This window comes from Narcine bancroftii, chromosome 1, assembly GCF_036971445.1.
Source record: "Narcine bancroftii isolate sNarBan1 chromosome 1, sNarBan1.hap1, whole genome shotgun sequence".
Lineage (NCBI taxonomy): Eukaryota > Metazoa > Chordata > Chondrichthyes > Torpediniformes > Narcinidae > Narcine > Narcine bancroftii.
Genome location: NC_091469.1, coordinates 256,993,134 through 257,014,576, shown reverse-complemented (window position 1 = coordinate 257,014,576; position 21,443 = coordinate 256,993,134). Strand labels below are relative to the sequence as shown.

Below are 21,443 nucleotides of genomic sequence, written 5' to 3'. Positions count from 1 at the left end.
CTAAGTCTTCCTTCAATTTCTTTATTAGTGGCTGATAATTTAATTTGTACAGGTGGCTTAAGTTATTATCTAACCTAATACCTAGGTATCGGATTGCTTGTGTTTGCCATTTAAATGGTGATTCTTTTTAAAAATTCTGTATAATACACGTTACTCATTGGCATCACTTCACTTTTATTTGCGTTGATCTTGACCCCGATATTTCTCGATACTCCGTCAATTTCTTATGTAATTATTTTATTGATATTTCTGGTTCTGTTTAGTATACTATGATCTAGAAATAAACTGATTTATACTCCTTCTCCTTTATTTTTATCCCTTTTATTTATTTTCTGTTCTTATCAGTTCTGCCCAAGTTTCTATTGCTAAAGCGAACAGTAAGGGGGATAATGGACAAGTTGACCTACTTAATTTAAATTGGTTTGATACATATCCATTTACTGTTACTGTAGATTGAGTAGAAAAGAAGGCATATGGTATATAACAATCAATAATGGTCACAACACTAATTCCTATGCTACACCACTGGTCATAATACTCCTCAGCCATCAAGTTTTATTTCCTATCACCCGAGCCATTTCTGGATGCAATTTTCATATTGTCCTGGATCTCTTGGGCTCTTTTTCTCAGGTTGCGTCTTCCATGAAGTGGGTCTCTCAAAGAAGGTTGAATATTGCCTTAAGTTTCAAGGGAGTAAGATTAGGAAGGAGATTAAAGGAACTGTGTTTCTCAGACAGTGGTGAATCTGTGAGGCAGTGGAGGCTACCTCATTGAATTAATTTGAACCCTAGATAGATTTTTGCAAAGTTAGGGAAGAAAGAGTTATGGGGAAAGGTTGATGGGTCAAGCTGAGTCCACAACTAGATCAGCTGTGACCTTATTAAAATGGCTCCTATTTCTTACATTTTTATGCCTTCCATGGTGTGAAACAAACAGAGCATCATTTGTATTTTTACGTGACTAAAGCTGCCAAAAGCTCATTCTGGTATGTCTCTGGCTCCTGAAAAAGAAAATGTAGTTGGAAGGACATCACTGCAATTTTTTTAAAATATTCATGCAGCTTGTATATCAAAACAAAGACAAATTAGTTACCAGAGAATGTTTTGGATGCCAGATAACATTGTCAGAGTAATGAGCAGTCCATTGGCTGCTGGCATTAATTAGGGGAATCTACATTTTGCAAACTGGCCACATATGGAACAAGAAAGAATCCCTTTAACACTGGCTTCCAGAAAGGAATTCAATAATAGTTGAATGGGGGAAAAATATATATGGCCAGGGAGAAAGCTATGAAATATGACGAACTGGATAGTTCTCACAAAGAAGCCAGCAGGAGTTTGATGGGCTCCTTCTTTGCCATATCGATTTTCGGCTTCTTACACATGCTTTAAAAACTCTTTTAACAATAGAGACCATCTTTAGATTCCATGGTTGGATTTGTGGTCATTCATTTTGTACTGTTGTAGTTGGTATATCTAATGTATCTGTTTGACTTTAGCAAGCAAGAGTTTCAGTGGATTTGCACTGCACACATGTCTATGGCATAAATAATATCCAGACATCTCTGTTTTGAATGAACTCAGAGACTGAGTTATAGATGTAGAAGCTCCACAGACCTAAGCAGCCGAGAATTTCAAAGACTCACTGGCTGAAGAAATTTTCCTTCATTTCCATCTTGTTTTTGTGCTGTTTGGCTCATAATGACCTCCGCTTATTCTGAGAATGTGACCTTTAGACTTAGACCTCGCAGCCAATGGAAACATCCTCCCTGCTTCAATCCTGCTGAACCTGCAAAAGTTTCAATGCGATCACTTCTCATTTTCCTTGTCTAAAGAATACAAGTATTGCCCCTCATCACTCAGCAACCCCATTCCCCCAGAAACAAGTCTGGTGAATCTTCTGATGAAGGGTCTTCACTGAAAATGTTAGCTCTATTTTCCTTTGCATCAATGCCACCTGACTTACTGAATATTACCAAATTTTCTGAGTTTCAAGGCTTTTCAACCTTGTTGACTGCCTCCTGGGTGGAACAATATCAAAATTCAACTAAGAAGCTGGGCACATCACTTCCACTGGCTCCCTCTCATCCATTCTCCTTTTCTCACCTTTAAAGAACTGCAATCATGATTTCCTTTTTAATAAATCCCAGCTTATTTTAGTTCACAGAACAGAAATGGATATGAAGCTCTCAGGATCTATCTTGTACTCCAAAATGTTAAAGATAAATGTTGTTATCAGTGACAATCAAAATAAAAGTGATAATCACAGAAGGGGTTTCGTGTGACTGAGGCCATAAGGATAGTTCAGAGCCACATCAACGGAGTGAATTATTTCTACTGGTGCCATTGTTGCTGCTATAGTCAAGATAATTTAATTTGAAAGAGCTGTAATTTTATAATAATTTTTTTTAAAAAGAAAATGTAAAATAATCCTCAACACTTTAAGAATTAAAAACTCATTAAAATGAGAAACTAGAAGTATTTGTATGTGTTTTCTCTTGTTAATGCTTCCCTGCATTAACTCAAGCTCCCTCTCATAGATTAGTATCGTGTACCCTCTGCAGTTAGAGCATTCTACCAACAGGGCAACAAAGAAATGACATTGACTATGTTCATCAACACTAAGTATCAGCAAAACTTTCAAAACTTCCCTGAAAAAATGTAAGATTGGGGATCCCTGTCATCTGACCACTCCAAGTGGAGATAAAGTATTCAGATTGGCATTGAGAACTTTTAAGTCTATGCAGCATGAACACACTGAAGCTCAGAGTGTACTGACAATGACTACACCAGCAGTGTGAGTATAAGACAGCTTTAATAAACTAATATGTACACTAAGAGGTCTTGTCTCTTTGCAAGACGAACCTGGAAGGCTAGACTGTAGCTCTGGACTGCTTTATATACAAGGTCACCAGGATGACCCCTGGTGACCTAGTTGTTTAATTACATATCACCACACAGAGTACCCGCTCCCACAAGCCTGCCCAATCAGAAGACTTCCACCTGAACAAATCTGGGAAACAAAATAATTTGAATGTCCTTCTGGTAATCTCAGTCTGTTTCAAATGGAGTGGAGGCAACTCATCTATAATTCCAAGGCTTTGCCTTGAAAGGTCATTCAGCAATGTCCAATGCAGGATATCTAAAATGGAAGAGTGGGCTGTCTACTGAAATTGCATTGGACCAGAGTGGGGCAGGGATGGGGTGGTGGTGGCGGCATCAGACCAGAGTTGGGGGGGGGGGGGGTTGGCAGTAGTATTGGACCTGAGCGGGAGTTGGGTGACAGCGGCGTCAGACCGGAGCGGGTGGGGGGAGTGGCGATGGTGTAATCGGACCAGAGCCAGGTTGAGATGGGGGAGGGGGGGAGATGCCAGCAGCATCAGACCTGAGCAGCAGTTGTGTCGGACTGGAGCGGCGGGGGCAGCAGCAGACCCAAGGTGGGGGGGGGGGGGTAGCCACTGCAAATGACATTTTTTCAAGGTGACTTCAATTACTTGCAAAAATATTTAAAAATTGACCCAAATTAATTGACAATAAATTGCTTATCCCTTCCTTTGCCCTTTCTTTTAGATCAATGATGCTGAGCTCGAGATAGAATCCAAATGACATCACCACATTAGCTACCCTTTAACCTGTTACAAAACCAAATCCAGGGCAGTAAGAGATGGCAAAGCTTCACTCCCAGATGAACTCAAGGTCTTCTACATCTAATTCAATCACAAGAATAAGAAAGAACCATCACTGCGCACCCTCATGTCCTGATGAATCTCTTGTCTGTATCCGAGGATGATGTTTGGGCTGCCTTCTAGAGAGTGAATCCAAGGAAAGCATCCAGTCCTGATGGAGTTTGGACTGAGTATTAAAAATTTGTGCTGACCAACTTTGAATTTTTTTTCATTATTGATAATTCTGTGAATACATAGAAGCCAGATGCCCTTGCAGGCACTGGAATTGTTTTCAACTCCTCAACTTATACTGACCTTCAAAGCCTGAAATGCATGGCCAGCACAATGTACCAAGAAAGGTTTGCTGAATGGATTGTGCTGCAGTGTGGATGTGGAGCGCTATTTATGGAGCTCATAGTATGCAATCATGCAAAAAATACCTTTAAAAAAAAAGTTTTAGTAAAACCTTGACTAAAGTTATTGCTTGCCAGATTGTACAGGAAGTTGCTATATGAATCTTTGGTAGATTATACTTGAGGGACGATTTAAATGTTTTATTGAACAGACAGAAATTGGGCATAGTTACTACCAGTTTGCTTCCACAGGAGTCTCACAAATAAACTTGGAACAATATTCTATGTTTTTCACATCCTGATACAGATCAAGTCCCACACATCCATCACTTGCTGATCTGCATTTGCAAAGCCTTCATTTAATTTTTTTCATCTTTATTTTATTGGTCTGTGCTCTGACCTACCATCAAATATGTGCTTCCATAACAAAACTGGTGTATGAGGTGGAAAAAGATCCACTTAGTGACATAACAGTGGTGCTGGTACAATTATTGCCTCATAGCTCCAGTAATCCAGTTTCAATGCTGATCTTTGATCATGTCTGCTTGGATGAAACCAGAGCACCTGGGGGAAATGTGCAGTCACAGGAAGCATATGTTCTTCTTGTGACTGCCCGTTTCCCCCAGATGCTCTGGTTTCATCCTACATGCCAAAGATATGTGGATGGGAAGATTAATTGACAACTCCAAATTACCCCCAGTATAGATGGGTGATAGAAGAATCAAGGGGTAATCAATGGTAATGTGGGGAAAATAAATTAAGGGAAAACTAGTGAATGGGTTTGCTGTGAGCAAAATGGGGCAAGAAGGGACAAAGGGCTTCCTTCTCTGTCATTGGGAAATATGGTAAATAATTTTATTACTTCAGAACTAACCATTGCTATCCAACTGAAGTTTGACAGTTAATAAAAACCACATTATCCTCTCCAGTTAATGGTTCTAAAATTCACAACACAAAATCTCAATTGATGGTTCCTAATTTTCTCTTGAACATTGTTTTGGAAATGTACCTTACAGTGTGCTTCAATCTGCTATTTGTCATTTGACTATAGAGCCGATGGCTGAATGGAACTAATATTTACAAATTGGACACTTTCATCTTGACTTCTAAGAAGCTTTGATTTAAGCAGAACAATTTCTTTGTAATTTTCTTGTGGAGAGATAAATATTTTAAACTCACTCAGAACTTGTGATGAACAGACCTTGTGGCTATGTTCGGAAAAAGCTCCATCTATCCAGATGAAAAATCTCTGTAAAAGCCTTGCTTCATAATTGTGACAGCAAGAGAATTTGTATTTCCAGCAGAGAGGGTTACAATGTTCTCAAGATTTGAAATTAAATTTAGAATACAGCACAGTACAGGCCCTTTTGGCCCTTGTGCCTGTGCCGCCCAATTACCCCCAATTGACCTACAACCCTTTGAAGGATAGGAGTAAATCGGAGCACCAGGAGGAAACCCAAGCAGACACAGGGTACAAACTCCTTATAGACAGCGCTGGATTCGAACCCAGATTGGTGACACTGTAACTGCGTTATGTTAACTGTGTCGCCTGAAAGGGAGTCATCCATTTTGATGCCTTCACACTGAGATCTTTGTCCTGGCTGCAATGACTTGGCAAATTGGACATGGATACAAATGATGACCATCAACTAGAAATATCATCTCTAATTGGATAAAATTGCATTATGCAATATCCATAAATCCTATAAATATCTTCAGCTCAGTAAGCATGGTCAGATAAGGAACTGTAAGGGCAGCTCAGCTTATACTGAGAAGACCTGATAAAGAAAGAGAAAATTAAATATGAACTAACAAGGAGCAAAAACAGATAGTAAGGTTTCTCAGCACGCAGTAATAAAAAAAATTAGCAATGGCAACTGCTTGTCCCTTACACACTTGGACAAGAGAGGATATCTCAGGGGATCAGGAAATGAGAGTGAAAATATATTGTCATGAACATATCATAAAATTCATTACTTTGCGGCAGGATTACAGTTCAAATATTGCTATAAATTACATTTAAAATAAATACATTAGGGCTGAAGAAGAGTAAGTCTATGGGTCATTGTCCATTCAGAAATCTGTGGGCAGAGGGGAAGAAGCTGTCCTTGTACCACTTGATGTTCATTTTCAGGCTCATGTACCTCCTTCCTGATGGTAGCGGGGCAGAGAGGGCATGGCCTGGATGGTGAATGTCCTTGGGGCTAAAGGTTGTTTTTTTAAGATACCGCCTCTTGGAGATGTCCTAGATGGATTAAAAACTGACGCCCAGGATGGCTCTGGGCAAGTTCACAACTTTCTGTTGACTTTTGCTGACCTGTACATAGGCATCTCCATCCCAGAAAGTGATGCAATCTGTCAGAATGTTCTCCATGGTACACCTGTAGAAATTTTCAAGAGTCTTTGGTAACATGTGAAATCTTAAATTCATGATGAATTATAGCCACTGGTGAGTCTTCTTCAAGATTGCATTGACATGGAGCCCCCAGAACAGATCTTTAGAAATGTTGACACCCAGGAATTTGATTCTTTCCACTTCCTCTTAATTCTTCCCATTCCTGACCCCTTCATGAAGACTGGTTCATGTTCACCTGATTTCCCCCACTCCTGAAATCCACAATGAGCTCTTCATATTGCTGTGACACCACTCAACTAGCTGATCTATCTCCCTCCTGTTTTCTTCCTTATTGCAATCTGTGATTCTGCCGATGACTGTAGTGTCATCGGCACATTTGTAGATGATATTTGAATGGTGTCTGGCCACACAATTATGGGTGTAGAACAAGTAGAGCAGTGGGCTACACACACATCCTTGAGGTGCGCCTGTATTGATTGTCAGTGAGGAGAATTTGTTTCCGATTTGTATTGTCTGTGCTCTCCTGATGAGCCAGTTGCAGAATTGGGTGCAGAGGCCCAGGTTTTCGAGCTTGTTGACCAGCACTGAGGGTATGATGGTGTTGAAAGCTGAGCTGTGGTCGATGAAGTGTACCCTGATGTACATGTTGCAGTTGTCTAGGTGATCCAGAGTTGACTGGAGAGCCAACAATATTGCATCTGATGTGAAGCGATTGTGACAGTAGAAGAATTACAGTGGCTCTTGAGCTTTAGTTGGGTACATATTGATTCTGGCCTTGACCAACATCTCAAAGCATTTCATCACAGTAGATGTTAGTGTGGAGAAAAATCTGAACACAAAGGGTTAAGGGTGTGGTGGTACACCACCGGCCTACTGCAGGGGGCAACCACTGTACCTGCAGGAGTGGAAGGGGACAGGTCAACACCTGGCCGGCTGTCAATCAGTTGGCCTGAGTGGATCAAGCCCACCGGTCGGATGTCAATCACCCTCTAGGATATAAGCCTGCACCGGCCTCCAGAGGCCTCACTCAGAGTTGCTACCACAAAGGGTTCATCCATAAGTTTCTTACAATTGCTGGCATATTGCTTAAGGGAAGGCAGTGAACCTCAAGGTTGTGATTTATCTGCAGACACGTTTATCTGCAGACATGATATGCTTTGGAGTTCTGTGAAACAATGATTAAATTATTGCCAAATGTTGATCATGATAGACTATTGTCAGGTTGACCGCAACAGGAAGCCCACATGCAGGAATGCACTGCCATTTATTGTTTTATAAACTCTGTTAAAACTGGCTGTGAGCAGAGCAAGCTCAGGCTGGTTGCTGGGCATGCTCTCCAAGATATCTTGCTAATAAAACTCTTCCGAAGCGTTACCCTGATGTCGGTAGTTGATTCTTTCTCTGCAACAGTTAGTGCTACTGGGTGATAGTCATTGGAGAAGAGAGATGTCAAGACTTTGTGTCTGTCTTCAGAATTCACAAAATAAATCTTAGAAAAACTTGTTCTGCACTAATTAGAACCAAACAAAACTAGTATTTGTGAAAGAAATACGAGAAAAGATGAGACTGAAAACTGAGAAATGCCAATGACCTGAAAATCTATATCTCAGTGTTTCGAAAATGATGTCCGCAAAGATATGAATGCTCTGCTTAACATCATTCATAAATGAATGGATGCTGGAGTAGTTCCTGCTAATTGGAAGGTAGAAAATGCAAGCCCACTATTTAAGAAAAGGGTGAAAGGGGAAACAGAGAGCAGCCACCCTGTTGGTCTCATATCTGTATTTGAGAAAAATAATTTCAAGACCCTTAGGAAATAATAATAGGATTGAACAAAAAAAGAATGTCAGAGTTGTATGTGCTGACATATATTTACTGTGATAATAAATCTGAATTTTGAATTTTGAATCAATGTAGATTTATAAAATCAAAATCATATTTGACTAATCCAAAGGGGTTTTTTGAGGATATATCCAGTTGAGTAGACAAGAATAAACCAGTGGAATTGCTACATTTGGTTTGTGAAAGCTTTTAATAAGGCGTCACAACACATGGAAGTGGAGGGTGGGGGCTAGTGTGGACTGACAGTCAGTTAATAGATAGAGAATAAAGCAAAGGAATAAACTGCTCCCTCTTAGATGAGTTGCTATTGACTGGGAAGGGTTGTTTGGGACCTAACAACTTACATCCATCCTTGTATGTGATTTGGAACAAAGTGTAACAGTTCCAAGTTTGCTGATGATGTAAAATAGTTGTAAGTGTGTGCGAAGAGATACAAAAATGCTTCATGAGAATATGGACATGTTTAACTGAGTGGTCAACATCATAGTTGAAGTAAAACAGGAAAGTCTGCTGATGCAGTGATTGTCATGCAATATATGAAAGTACTGGAGAAACTCAGCAGGTCACGCAGCATCTATGGGAAGTAACGGGTAATCCAAGTTTCGGGCCTGAACCCTTCACCAATGAGCATAAGGTAGGCAGTGCCTGAAGAAAAAGGTGGGTGGAGGAAAGGGGCAGGAGGAAGAGCACCATCCCACCAGCCTCCACATCCAACATATTTCCACCACCTACTATGTGATTCCATCACGACACATCTTCCCCACTCCTCTCCTCTCCACTTTCTGCAGGTTCCACACCCTCCGGAACACCCTCGTCCAATTATCCCTTCCCACCAATTAGCCCCACAATACTTACCCCTGTGACCACAGGAGAGGCTCCACTTGCACCCACAAATCCTCCCTCACCACCATTCAGGGTCGCGAACAGTTCTTCCAAGTGAAGCAACACTTCACTTAGTAAATCTGTGGGAGTCATCTACTGCATCAGTGTTCCCATTGTGGTTTACTCTATTTTGGAGAGACCGGACGCAGACTAAGAGATTGTTTAGTTGAGCACCTTCATTCTGCCTGCATCAATGACTGGGACCTCCTAGTGACCAACCATTTTAATTCCACACATCATTCCTGACATGACCAACCATTTTAATTCCACACATCATTCCTGACATGACCTTAAGCACTGCCAAACCAAAGCACCTGCATATTGGAGGAACAATACCTAATATTCCATCAGGGCACTCTCCAACTAGACACCATCAGCTTCTTCAGTGTCTGTTAAACTCCTTCCTGAGCAGTTTCCCTATCCCTCCGTATCCTTTCCTGCAGCTCTCCACTCCCTTCCCTTCCCTCTCCATTCAGAGCTACCATTTTCTTTTAACGCTACTCAGCTTTTTTGTCCTACCTTCCCACCTATGACCTGTTACCTATTAACCTTCCTCCCTCCTCTTCTCCTCCACCTTTTAAATCAGGCACCTGTCTGCTTTTTGCTCATATTTTGATATCAGGCCTGAAACTTTGGTTAACCTTTACTTCCTGTAGATGCTGCGTGACCTGCTGAGTTTCTCCAACACTTGTATATTGCAGCACAATTGAAAGCAAATAGATGTGGAAATGTGAGGTTATTCACTGTGGAAACAAACAAAATATTTTCAGATGGTGAAAGATTGGGAAACATTGATCTTCAATGTGATTGAATAACTGATAAAAAAAGCCACTGAAAGTCAACATGCAGATGGAGCAGGTAATTAAAAAGATAAATAGTCCCTTGTCCTGTGATGCAAATTGATTTGAATATAAGTAAAAATACCTTAATACAAATGTATAAAATCTTGCTGAGACTATACCTGAACTATTGTTTACAATTTTTGCCCCATGATCTAAAAAATACATTTACTCGCTAAAGAGGCATTACAGCAAAGATTCACCAGACTGGTGCTGGTCAGTGGGACTAGGCAATTAGTCATTTGGTAGCAGACAGTAGTATCTCTAAAGTCCAGCATTTAGAAGACGGACCGGCAACTACAATGAAATATACAAAATGATCTGGCCATTTAAAAAATTTTAATTTAAATTTAGACATAAAGCATGGCAACAGGCCATTTCAACCCATGAGTCCGTGTTGCTCAATTTACACCCTATTAACCGACACCCCCAGTACATTTTGAAAGGTGGGAGGAAACCAGAACCCCCAGGGAGAACTCACAGAGACATGGGACAACGTACAAACTGCTTACAGAGAGCACGGATTTGGACCCTGGTCCTGATCGCTGCCACTGTAAAGGTGTTGTGCTAACTGCTACGCCACCGTGATGCCCCTTTCATAATATATACTCCAGACTGAGTCCATGAGTAAACTACAGTATGAACACCAGTACCAATCAGCTGGTGGTTGGGTATAAAACCAGTCCCAGAAAACGGGGATGCAGAGAATATGCATTTGTTGGTAGTTTCTGTACACAGGGACAGGGAGTCCAAAAGGTTAAACTGGAATGGGTTCCCAGGAGGTGGACGTTGTTCTTGCACAGCAGGATTTGGTAGCAGGAATCCACAGAGTACTATGCTTTATTTAAATACTCAGTTTAGATCAGGATGGAGTGTCTCAATGGGAAGACCTTTCCTGCTTTTAGATTCACACAGCAAAGTTTTACTTTTGAGGGTTTCTTTCAATAGCAGACTAGCCGTGTAAGTAAACAAGAGAAGCTCAAGGGACTCAGCAGGTTAGGTAGCATCCATGGAGAAAAACTGAAAGTCAATGTTGGGAAAGGGAGACGGAGACAACAAGCATAAACAGAAGGGTGGGGAAAGGCTGAAGAGAGGCCAAGAGGCGATAGGATACTAGACAAATGAAATGGGAGATATGGAGTGGGAAGAGGTTAGGGGTGAAGATTACTGGGGGTGGGGAAGGTGACAAGAGTGAAAAGACAGCAATGGAATAGGCTAGGAAAATGGGAACAGGTAAATGACAGGTGATAATAATGGAAAGTGATGAGGATGGAGGGTCACCTGAAATTGGAAAATTCAGTGTTTATGCCATTAGGTTGTAGGCTACAAAACAGAAAACCATAATCAGATGTGAATTATAAATCAAATCATCCATCACAATTGGAGATGAATAAATTGGAGCTCAAGATACTGACTATAAAAAAAAGCCTCACAGTTCCAGTACCTAGATTTGTTCACTACCCCTGATGCTGTTTGTATTGAATTTGCATATTCTCTCTTGCAATCATATGGGTTTCCCCCAAGGACCTCAGTTCCCCCAATCCCAAAAATGGAAGGTTACCCCCGGTATAGAGACAAAAAGAGTGGGAGATGATAGGTATATGGGAAGTTGCATAACTCCATGGAGATGAGGAAAAAAGGGGCAAGGCAGATGATCTGTAGGGAGTTGTCATAGACCTGATGGGTCAAGTGGTCTCGTCAGAGTAAGTAACAAATTGGAGGCAAAAGAAGAGGATTCAGAAAAGAGAGAGTCACAGAGAAGAAAATCAGATTTCGAGGAGTATCAGAATTAGAAGAATGAAATTGGAGGAGTGAGCACTTTCTCCTTTCATTCATCAGAACAATTACAAATCTGATCCTTTTTCATCTAGCATTAGGTTTAAAAATCCATAATTATAGTACCTTATGATTATTTTCAGACACAAGGCACTTACAATGCAGTTTGAAGAGTTGGCTCTTTTGTGGAGAATTTTATATAACTACAGTTAACTTCAATCCCTACATTTGCAGTATCCAGAGTTCTGAAAATGAAGCTGCTCAGCATGAGCAGGTCAAACCTGCAGAAGATGTTTAAACTTGATAAAAGTAACCATAGTAACACATTCACCAGCACATTCTGTCAGCTGACTCGTGCTGAAAACAGCTGTCCACACAAGAGATCTGTGCAACATCCTCTACTTATGCATAATCTCCCACCTGCAGAGGTTCGCTGAAGGATAACCTTTAAAGAGCTAAAATTAGATCAGAAACGTGCTCTTGTGTATGACCCAATTTGCAGTCAATATGCTCTCTCTTTCCAAATTAAGTATTGATTGAAAAACAGACAGTATTCGGGAAAAGGAAGTGGGGAAAAGAATTAGCTTCTAATCCATCCAGATTGAGAACAAAAGAAATAGGAGCAGGAGTAGGCCATGTGGACCATCGAGCCTGGTCCACCATTCAATAAGATCATGGCTCAAATCCACCTCCCTGCCCTTTTCCCATATCCCTTAATTCCAATTTTTATATAAAAATCCATCTAACTGAATCTTAAGTATGTTTAATTACTTCCTTAGGCAGAAAATTCCACAGATTCACTACACTCTGGGAAAAACAGCTTTTCCTCATCTCTGCCTCAAATCTACTCCCCTGAATCTTGAGGTTGTGTCCCCTAGTTCTGGTCTCACCTACCAAGGAAAACAATTTTCTTGCCTCTATTTTATCTATCCCTTTCATAATTTTATATGTTTCCATAAGACCTCCTCTCATTCTTCTGAATTCGAGTGAGTATGATCCCAGGTGATTTAGTCTCTCCTCGTAGGTCAACCCCTTCATCTCTAGGATCAACCTCCCCTGGACTGCCTCCAAGGCCAGAATATCCTACCTCAAGTATGGAGACCAGAATTGCAGACAGAACTTCAGGTGCAGCCTCCCCAGTAACTTGTACAGTTGCAGCATGACCTCCCTGCTCTTGAATTCAATTCCTCTCGCGATGAAAGCTAACATTCCATTTGTCTTCTTAATAGCCTGTTGTACCTGCAACCCAACATTTTGTGATTCATCCACAAGCACTCCCAAGACCTTCTGCACAACAGCATGCTACAGCTTTACACCATTTAAATAATAATCTATTCTTCTATTTTTCCTACCAAAGTGGATGACCTCACATTTACTAGCATTGCACTCATCTGCCAGTCCTTTGACCACTCACTTAACTTAACTATATCCTTCTGCAGCCTCTCCACATCCTCTGTACAATTTGCTTTCTAACTCAATTTAGTATCACCTGCAAACTTGGCTCCACTACACCCTGTCCCCTCTTCCAAATCATTAATGTAAATGGTGAACAGCTGCGGGCCCAGCACCCACCCCTGGGGACCCCCACTTACCACTGTCTGCCAATCAGAAAAACACCCATTTACCCCAATTCTCTGCCTTCTGTCAGTTAACCAATCCTCAATCCATGCCAATATACTTCCCCCGACTCCATTCACCTGTATCTTATTGATAACTCTCTTGTGCAGCACCTTATCAAATGCCTTCTGGAAATCCAGATATACAACATCAACCCTCTATCCATTGCCCTCATTATGTTCTCAAAGAACTCCAGCAAGTTTATCAAACAAGACCTGCCCTTTCTGAATACACGCTATGTCTGCCTGATAAAATCCTTCGCTCTAAATGCCTCGCTAATTCATCCTTAATGACAGCTTCAAGCATTTTCCCGACTACAGACTAAAGATGGGCTAACTGCCCAATAGTTATTCATCTTCTGCCTACGTCCCTTTTTAATCATTAAGATCTAATATTCATCAAAAGAAATTAAAGTATTGATCAGAAGAATACTGAGCCACCAGTACTGGTTTGTTTTCCATTTCAATGTGGGAAATGATGCTCCAGGACTGTACTTTACTCACCCCAAGGGATTGTCATTCTATACCTGAAATTCATGGACTCAGAATATTTGGAAAATGCCTTGACTTTTATTCCGGAGTATTGGTCTTTGGGGCTATGATATCAGCATGTAATAATCACTGATCTGACAGCAGGTAATTATCAGTTAGATGTAATATCAACAGGTAGTAACCTCTCATCTAAGGTGACAGTAGGTAATAATCACTGGTCTGTGATGCAAGTAGATAATGGTCCAGCAGGCCCTTTACCTATGGCAAGCAGTCATATCCTGTATCAATTAAATGTCTATGTCCTTTTATCTAATGAAGCAATTGGCTATTTACAGAATCTTTTCTTTTAAACAAAACACCATCTGTTAATGGATGTTATTCCAAAAAAAGAACATGCCAGGGATGGTGGTGGAGGCTGAAACATTAGGGGCATTTAAGAGACGCTTAGACAGGCACATGTATGAAAGAAAACAATTTTCTTGCCTCTATTTTATCTATCCCTTTCATAATTTTATATGTTTCTATAAGATCTCCTCTCATTCTTCTGAATTCGAGTGAGTATAATCCTAGGTGATTTAGTCTCTCCTCGTAGGTCAACCCCTTCATCTCTGGGATCAACCTCCTCTGGACTGCCTTTAAGTTATGGGGTTGGGAGGGTTTAGTACTTTTTTTTAGGAAAGACTATATGGAAATGGAACAAATGATTTGGCCTCCCGACTGATTATCACCTACATTGATAATTAAGATGTACTATGCGCTCCAGAATAAAAGTGCAAAATCAGGTTTAAAGAGATCGAGAGATGGGAGTCGGATTTAGGAGTTGCAATAATGGAAAGATGTTGGTCTTATTGGTGTTTGGACAGCATGACTTCAATTATAATTGCAAGATACAGATTGGTGCAATATAATTTTCCACACCAATTACATCTCACACCACAGAAGTTGCATAAATCAAAATCTGAAATATCATAAATATGTTTTAGGTGTGGGATAGAAATAGGAATGTTTGTGCATGTTACGTGGTTGTGTGTGAAGGTGAGACCTTTCTGGGGGGATATTACTGATATATTAACAAAGATAACAGGGGCAATACGGAGCTTTATCTTTTGGGCAATTTTATTGAAAGAACCAATAAACTAACTAAATTTCAAATTTTATTTGTTAAAATAGCCTTTACAATGGCTAAAAAACTGCATTGCAATTACTTGAAAGTCTGACTCCCCTCTACACATAGCACAATGGACTGCTGAGATGAATAGTTGCATACCTATGGAAAAAATTACATGCAACTTAAAGAACAAATATGACATATGTATTAAGATATTACAGCCATATTTGAATCATATAGGGGCCCAATTATAATTATAATAATAAAATGGATAGTAACGAATGCTGCTAAAGTATGAATGTAGGTGACTTCCCCACATAGAATTCTTGATGAATAATATAAATTTGATCCCTGACAGTGTGGGATTTATACTGCGAAAAGGGAGGGGGAGAGGATATTTTGTTTTGTTTGGTTTTTTTTTGGTAAAGAAAAAAATTATATTTATATATTTATAGGAGAGTTTTTCTATGTGTATTTATGGGAAAAAAATTAAAAATAAAATATTTTTTTAAAAAAGGAAGGAATATATGGATTGGCACAATATCGAGGGCCAAATGGCCTGCACATTACTGTGTCTATGTTCTATCATTATTCAATGTATATTCAATGTACGCATACGCACACACACACATCTTTGAATCTGATTTAAAAGTTGTTGAACAAAACCAATGCAATTCCATTGATGTGTAATGCTTTTTATTTCTTCATGAACATTTTTCACTGAAGAAGACTGAACAATCAGCTACTGTTGAATAACACACTCACAGACACTCACTGCTCTGAATTACTCATGGGACGATACCAAGATTACACAAGTTGTCAGGTTCTATCTCAACACTGTGGCAGCATCTTCATTGAATGAAGAAATGTAAACCACCAGCTGAGTCCACCAATATGATTTGATCATGGCTATCAGCCACCATTGGTCCATTCTAATTTGCATACTGCCAAAACTGGTCTACAGCAGATGCTATCTTCCTGGCCCTGGGGTACTATTTATCAACTGCAGTTCTGCTTTCAACAATCTTCTTCTTTGGCTTGGCTTCGCGGACGAAGATTTATGGAGGGGGTAAATGTCCACGTCAGCTGCAGGCTCGTTTGTGGCTGACAAGTCCGATGCGGGACAGGCAGACACGGTTGCAGTGGTTGCAGGGGAAAATTGGTTGGTTGGGGTTGGGTGTTGGGTTTTTCCTCCTTTGTCTTTTGTCAGTGAGGTGGGCTCTGCGGTCTTCTTCAAAGGAGGTTGCTGCCCGCCAAACTGTGAGGCGCCAAGATGCACGGTTTGAGGCGATATCAGCCCACTGGCGGTGGTCAATGTGGCAGGCACCAAGAGATTTCTTTAGGCAGTCCTTGTACCTTTTCTTTGGTGCACCTCTGTCACGGTGGCCAGTGGAGAGCTCGCCATATAACACGATCTTGGGAAGGCGATGGCCCTCCATTCTGGAGACGTGACCAACCCAGCGCAGCTGGATCTTCAGCAGCGTGGACTCGATGCTGTCGACCTCTGCCATCTCGAGTACTTCGACGTTAGGGATGAAAGCGCTCCAATGAATGTTGAGGATGGAGCGGAGACAACGCTGGTGGAAGCGTTCTAGGAGCCGTAGGTGATGCCGGTAGAGGACCCATGATTCGGAGCCGAACAGGAGTGTGGGTATGACAACGGCTCTGTATACGCTTATCTTTGTGAGGTTTTTCAGTTGGTTGTTTTTCCAGACTCTTTTGTGTAGTCTTCCAAAGGCGCTATTTGCCTTGGCGAGTCTGTTGTCTATATCGTTGTCGATCCTTGCATCTGATGAAATGGTGCAGCCGAGATAGGTAAACTGGTTGACCGTTTGGAGTTTTGTGTGCCCGATGGAGATGTGGGGGGGCTGGTAGTCATGGTGGGGAGCTGGCTGATGGAGGACCTCAGTTTTCTTCAGGCTGACTTCCAGGCCAAACATTTTGGCAGTTTCCGCAAAACAGGACGTCAAGCGCTGAAGAGCTGGCTCTGAATGGGCAACTAAAGCGGCATCGTCTGCAAAGAGTAGTTCACGGACAAGTTTCTCTTGTGTCTTGGTGTGAGCTTGCAGGCACCTCAGATTGAAGAGACTGCCATCCGTGCGGTACCGGATGTAAACAGCGTCTTCATTGTTGAGGTCTTTCATGGCTTGGTTCAGCATCATGCTGAAGAAGATTGAAAAGAGGGTTGGTGCGAGAACATAGCCTTGCTTCAAGCCATTGTTAATGGAGAAGGGTTCAGAGAGCTCATTGCTGTATCTGACCCGACCTTGTTGGTTTTCGTGCAGTTGGATAATCATGTTGAGGAACTTTGGGGGGCATCCGATGCGCTCTAGTATTTGCCAAAGCCCTTTCCTGCTCACGGTGTCGAAGGCTTTGGTGAGGTCAACAAAGGTGATGTAGAGTCCTTTGTTTTGTTCTCTGCACTTTTCTTGGAGCTTTCTTGCAACAATACCAAACAAACTAATCACTAGCTTGTGACCTTGGTCTCAGCATTGCTCTTTGTAATTGGATCCATGACTTCTATTCTGCAGACTGCAATCAATGAGGATTAGTACAGCACCATCTTCACAATCATCCTTTTCACTGGGACACCACAAGGCTATGTACTCAGTCCTCTACTACATTCCCTATACACTCAGAATTGCATAACCAAACATAGTGCATCTATAAATTCACTGATGACACCACCATTGTAGCAGAATCTCTAACAACGATGAGGCAGAGTACGGAAGAAAGATGGAGGGACTTTTAGCTTGGTGTCAGGACAATAGCCTCTCCCTCAATGTCAGTAAGACCAAACAGCAGGTTATAGAGTTCCTGAGGAGAGGCAGAATTCACTCCCCAGATCACATCATTGGAGCTGAGGTGGAGATAGTAGACAGCCTAAAGTTTCACTGGCTAAACATCTTCGGTGAGTTGCCCTGATCCACAATGGCCAAGGAAGTGTACCGACTCCTTTACTTCCTCAAAAGCCTGCAGAATGTCACCAAACATCCTCTGCAGGTGCACCATTGAAAACATCCTATTGGGGTACATCACTGTGTGGTATAGGTATTGCTCCACCCAGGACAATAAGAAACTGCAAAGGGTTGAGAACATGGCTCAGGACTTCACACATAACCTTCTCATCTGCACTCACTCCATCTATGACTCCCTCTGCCTTTGACAAGCATCCAATATATTAAAAGACTCAACCCACCCCAGTCCTGTCAGGAGTAAGACTCATGAGCAGGAGATCAGGCACCACCAGATTCCTGTCGGTTGCTTTACATTGTTATCAGACTCGTGAATGAATCATTGGTCAGTTTTGGGCACCTGGAGACACCAATGTGGGCAAACAGCAGATCACAAAAAATTTAACACAAAAATCTTGAGTGAACAAGACTCAAAAAGAGTCTCGACTAGAAATGTTGGCTGACTGTTTTGTTTTGTGGATGCTGGAGTCCCTCCAGTTTCTCTTTGTTCACTCAGTGATATGGAAGCTTTTGAATAGGGTAGAATGCAGGTTGACCAGAATTATGTCAGGGTTAAAGGCCATGCTACTCAAGCTGGTATTCTCTTATCTTATTTTATGAGATTTATAAAACACTGAAATGATTGTTTTTGGTGAATTGTAATTTAGAGCTTACCCTTCAGGAATGAAATCTGGTTTAAAAAAAACTTTTCCATAAAAAGCATACTGGGTCACATGAATCATGAACAGATGTTATGGACAGCTTTTAATATTTTTGGATGAAAAAGAAACTGTCCTTGTCTCTTCGAGTACGACGATAATGAAGCCTCAAGGAGGCTATTTTAAATAGTTAAAAGGCTGAATTTTAATGAGTACACATTTCTATGTCTGGGCATCCTCCAGCCAGATGGTATGAACATTGATTTCACTGCCTTCCATTAAACCTGATTGCCTTTTCTTCCCCCTCCCCCATTTCCTACCTTTCCAGTTCTCCAGTTCTTTCACCCCTGTGCCTACAACATTTGAAACAGAGCTAAAACCCAACAAGTTAGGAAGCGGAATGGCCTGTTCTGTCATTCAGTCAGACCACGGCTGATCCGATAGTAAGCTCAACTCCCTATTCTTATCTTCCCTTGGTATCCACTCACTCCATATGTATTAATAACCTTACTCTGACTTAAAAAGATTGAAAGGCTCTGCTTCCACCGACCTGTGAGGATAAGTGTAACAAACTCATAATCATGCCAAAGATGGTGGTGCTGCCAGAGCTGCTGTAACGGCAGGTTGCCATTGGTGGGGAGCCGCAGAGAGCAGGGAGCAGAGACACAGTGCTCCTGCAGGGACAATCTGCCCAGTCTGACAGCCTGTAAATGGAGCCAATCGTTTAATTTAAGAATACTGCGACCATGGGGTCTCGTCCAAGATGGCGGCACCTATAATGGGCAGTGGCCACAATGGAAACAGAGGACGGCGCAGGGCACCAGAAAACAGGGAGGCCACCTGTTTGACAGGGAGAAGCAGAGGAAATGACCAATGGGACGGTGACCACGGCGGCGGATCAGTGAGGGTTCTGCAATGGTGGGGTGTTGAAGACTTGAGGCAAGGAATGCACATAGGCTGCAGGTTGCTGGCAACTACTGAAAGCTGGAGACTGGCTCAAGACTGGCTGAAGGGGCACTAGGTATCGGAACTGAGATGCGAGAGGGTGCTGGGGGCACTGAAGGGATCCTGATCATGTCAGAGGTTTGGATCTCGAGCTTGGGATGCTGATGGTTTTGAATGGACTCTGTGGCTGCAGGGGCTGTAGAAGAGAGCTGGAGGAGAATTCATGGACACTCAGTGACTCTAAGATGACTCTCTTTTGCTTCTCTTTCTATAAGTCGCACTTCAAGCAATTTCTGCCAATGTTGAATCTGTCTGATTTACAGCCGAATAAAGCAAATTTTATGTAATATTGTACTGTAGCAGCAGCTACTCTGCTCCTGCAATAACACACACAACCAGACGGGTTGAGCTCAGTGAGCAGACTGGTTTATTGCAGGCTGCTGGGCTGCACTTATACTCCCAGCCCAGACCTGGCTGAGAACCATGCTGGAGGGCACAGACGTCACTCGGGCGTCACGTGGTCCCCCAGCGCGGGTTTCTGAGGCCCGTGCTTGAAGGAAGGGAAGCCCCCTGACAGCGCCATTTTGGGCAGCTGCCCTGCCGCTTGGCTTACATGTGGGGCCGATTCACCTGCCTCGTGGTGAGCCGTCACACAGCCCCCCCACCCCCAGAACCGGCGTCAATGTACTTTTTCACCGGATGGCCTTGCTTCTTGGGCTGGGCAATGACCACGGGCTCAGTGGGATCGAGGTGCGCAGTTTTCAGCCTGTCCATGGTAAACAGCTCCCGCCTGCTGCCAATGTCCAGCGTGAACGTTGAGCTGGAACGCTCTACAACCCTGTACGGCCCCTCGTACGGTCACTGAAGAGGTGCCGCGGTCAGGCCCCGCCGAATAAAAACGTACTCCATGGAAAGCAGTTCGCTGGGAACGTGAGACGGGCAGGTGCCATGCCTGGGTGGCGGTGGGGGTTCGAACAAGTCCAAGCGTGCCCTGAGGTGAGGAAGAAGTTCGTGCAGCGATCGATGAGGATTGTGAGGTGCGTTGACAAACTCGTCAGGTAGTGCCAGCGGTGCACCGTAGACCAGCTCAGCTGATGATGCCTGCAGATCTTCCCTGGGAGTGGAGTGGATGCCCAGGAGCACCCAAAGCAGTTCGTCTGGCCAGCCGGGTCCGGTGAGGTGGGCCATGAGCGCCGACTTAAGGTAGTGGTGCAGACGTTCGACCAGTCCATTGGCCTGCGGGTGGTAGGCCGTGGTGCGGTGTAGCTAGGTTCCTAACCTATTGGTGAGCTGTGGCCAGAGCGCAGATGTGAACTGGGCGCCCTGATCGGTGGTGAGATGTCCCAGGACGCCGAACCGGGCGACCCAACCATGAAACAGTGCTCGGGAGCAGGAGTTGGTGGAGGCGTCTGGCATTGGGATCGCCTCGGGCCAGTGAGTGGTGCAGTCCATCACCGTAAACAGGTAACAGTTGCCCCGGGAAACGGGTAAGGGCCTGACGATGTTCACGTGAATATGGCTGAACCGTTCCCGGATGTGCTCGAACACCTGTACGGGCGCCCTGGTGTGCCTGTGCACCTTGGACATCTGGCAATGGGTGCATGTTCTGGCCCAGCCCGTGATCTGTTTCCGCAGCCCATGCCATACGAACCATTCTGCCACCATCCGGACCGTGGACCTGATGAATGTCTGTGAAAGGTCATGGATGTGTTGGAAGACCTGCCTGCACCACAACTGGGGAACCACTGGCAGTGGGTTGCCCAAGGAGATATCACACAGGATGGTGCTTTCGCTGTTTGGAGTCGGGAGGTCTCAGAACCGCAGGCCCGCGATGGCGGTCTTGAAGGCCCTTGTCTCCTCATCAGATTCCTGGTCCCGGGCGAGCTGGTCGAAGTCAAGGCCGGGCATCAGCGTGCAGATGGCCAGTCACGAGAGTGCATCGGTAACCACATTGTCC

The 21,443-nt window shown here is 42.9% G+C and overlaps 1 long non-coding RNA gene across 1 annotated transcript in view; it reads right to left on the bottom strand.

Moving 5' to 3' along the window:
• Positions 1-505: 505 nt before the first annotated feature.
• The window catches only part of LOC138742007 (uncharacterized), a 132,075-nt gene continuing 111,137 nt past the window's right edge, over positions 506-21,443 (bottom strand). The window contains exon 3 of the long non-coding RNA XR_011343934.1: positions 506-1,788. This is a non-coding gene — a long non-coding RNA (uncharacterized lncRNA). The remainder of the gene's footprint in view (positions 1,789-21,443) is intronic.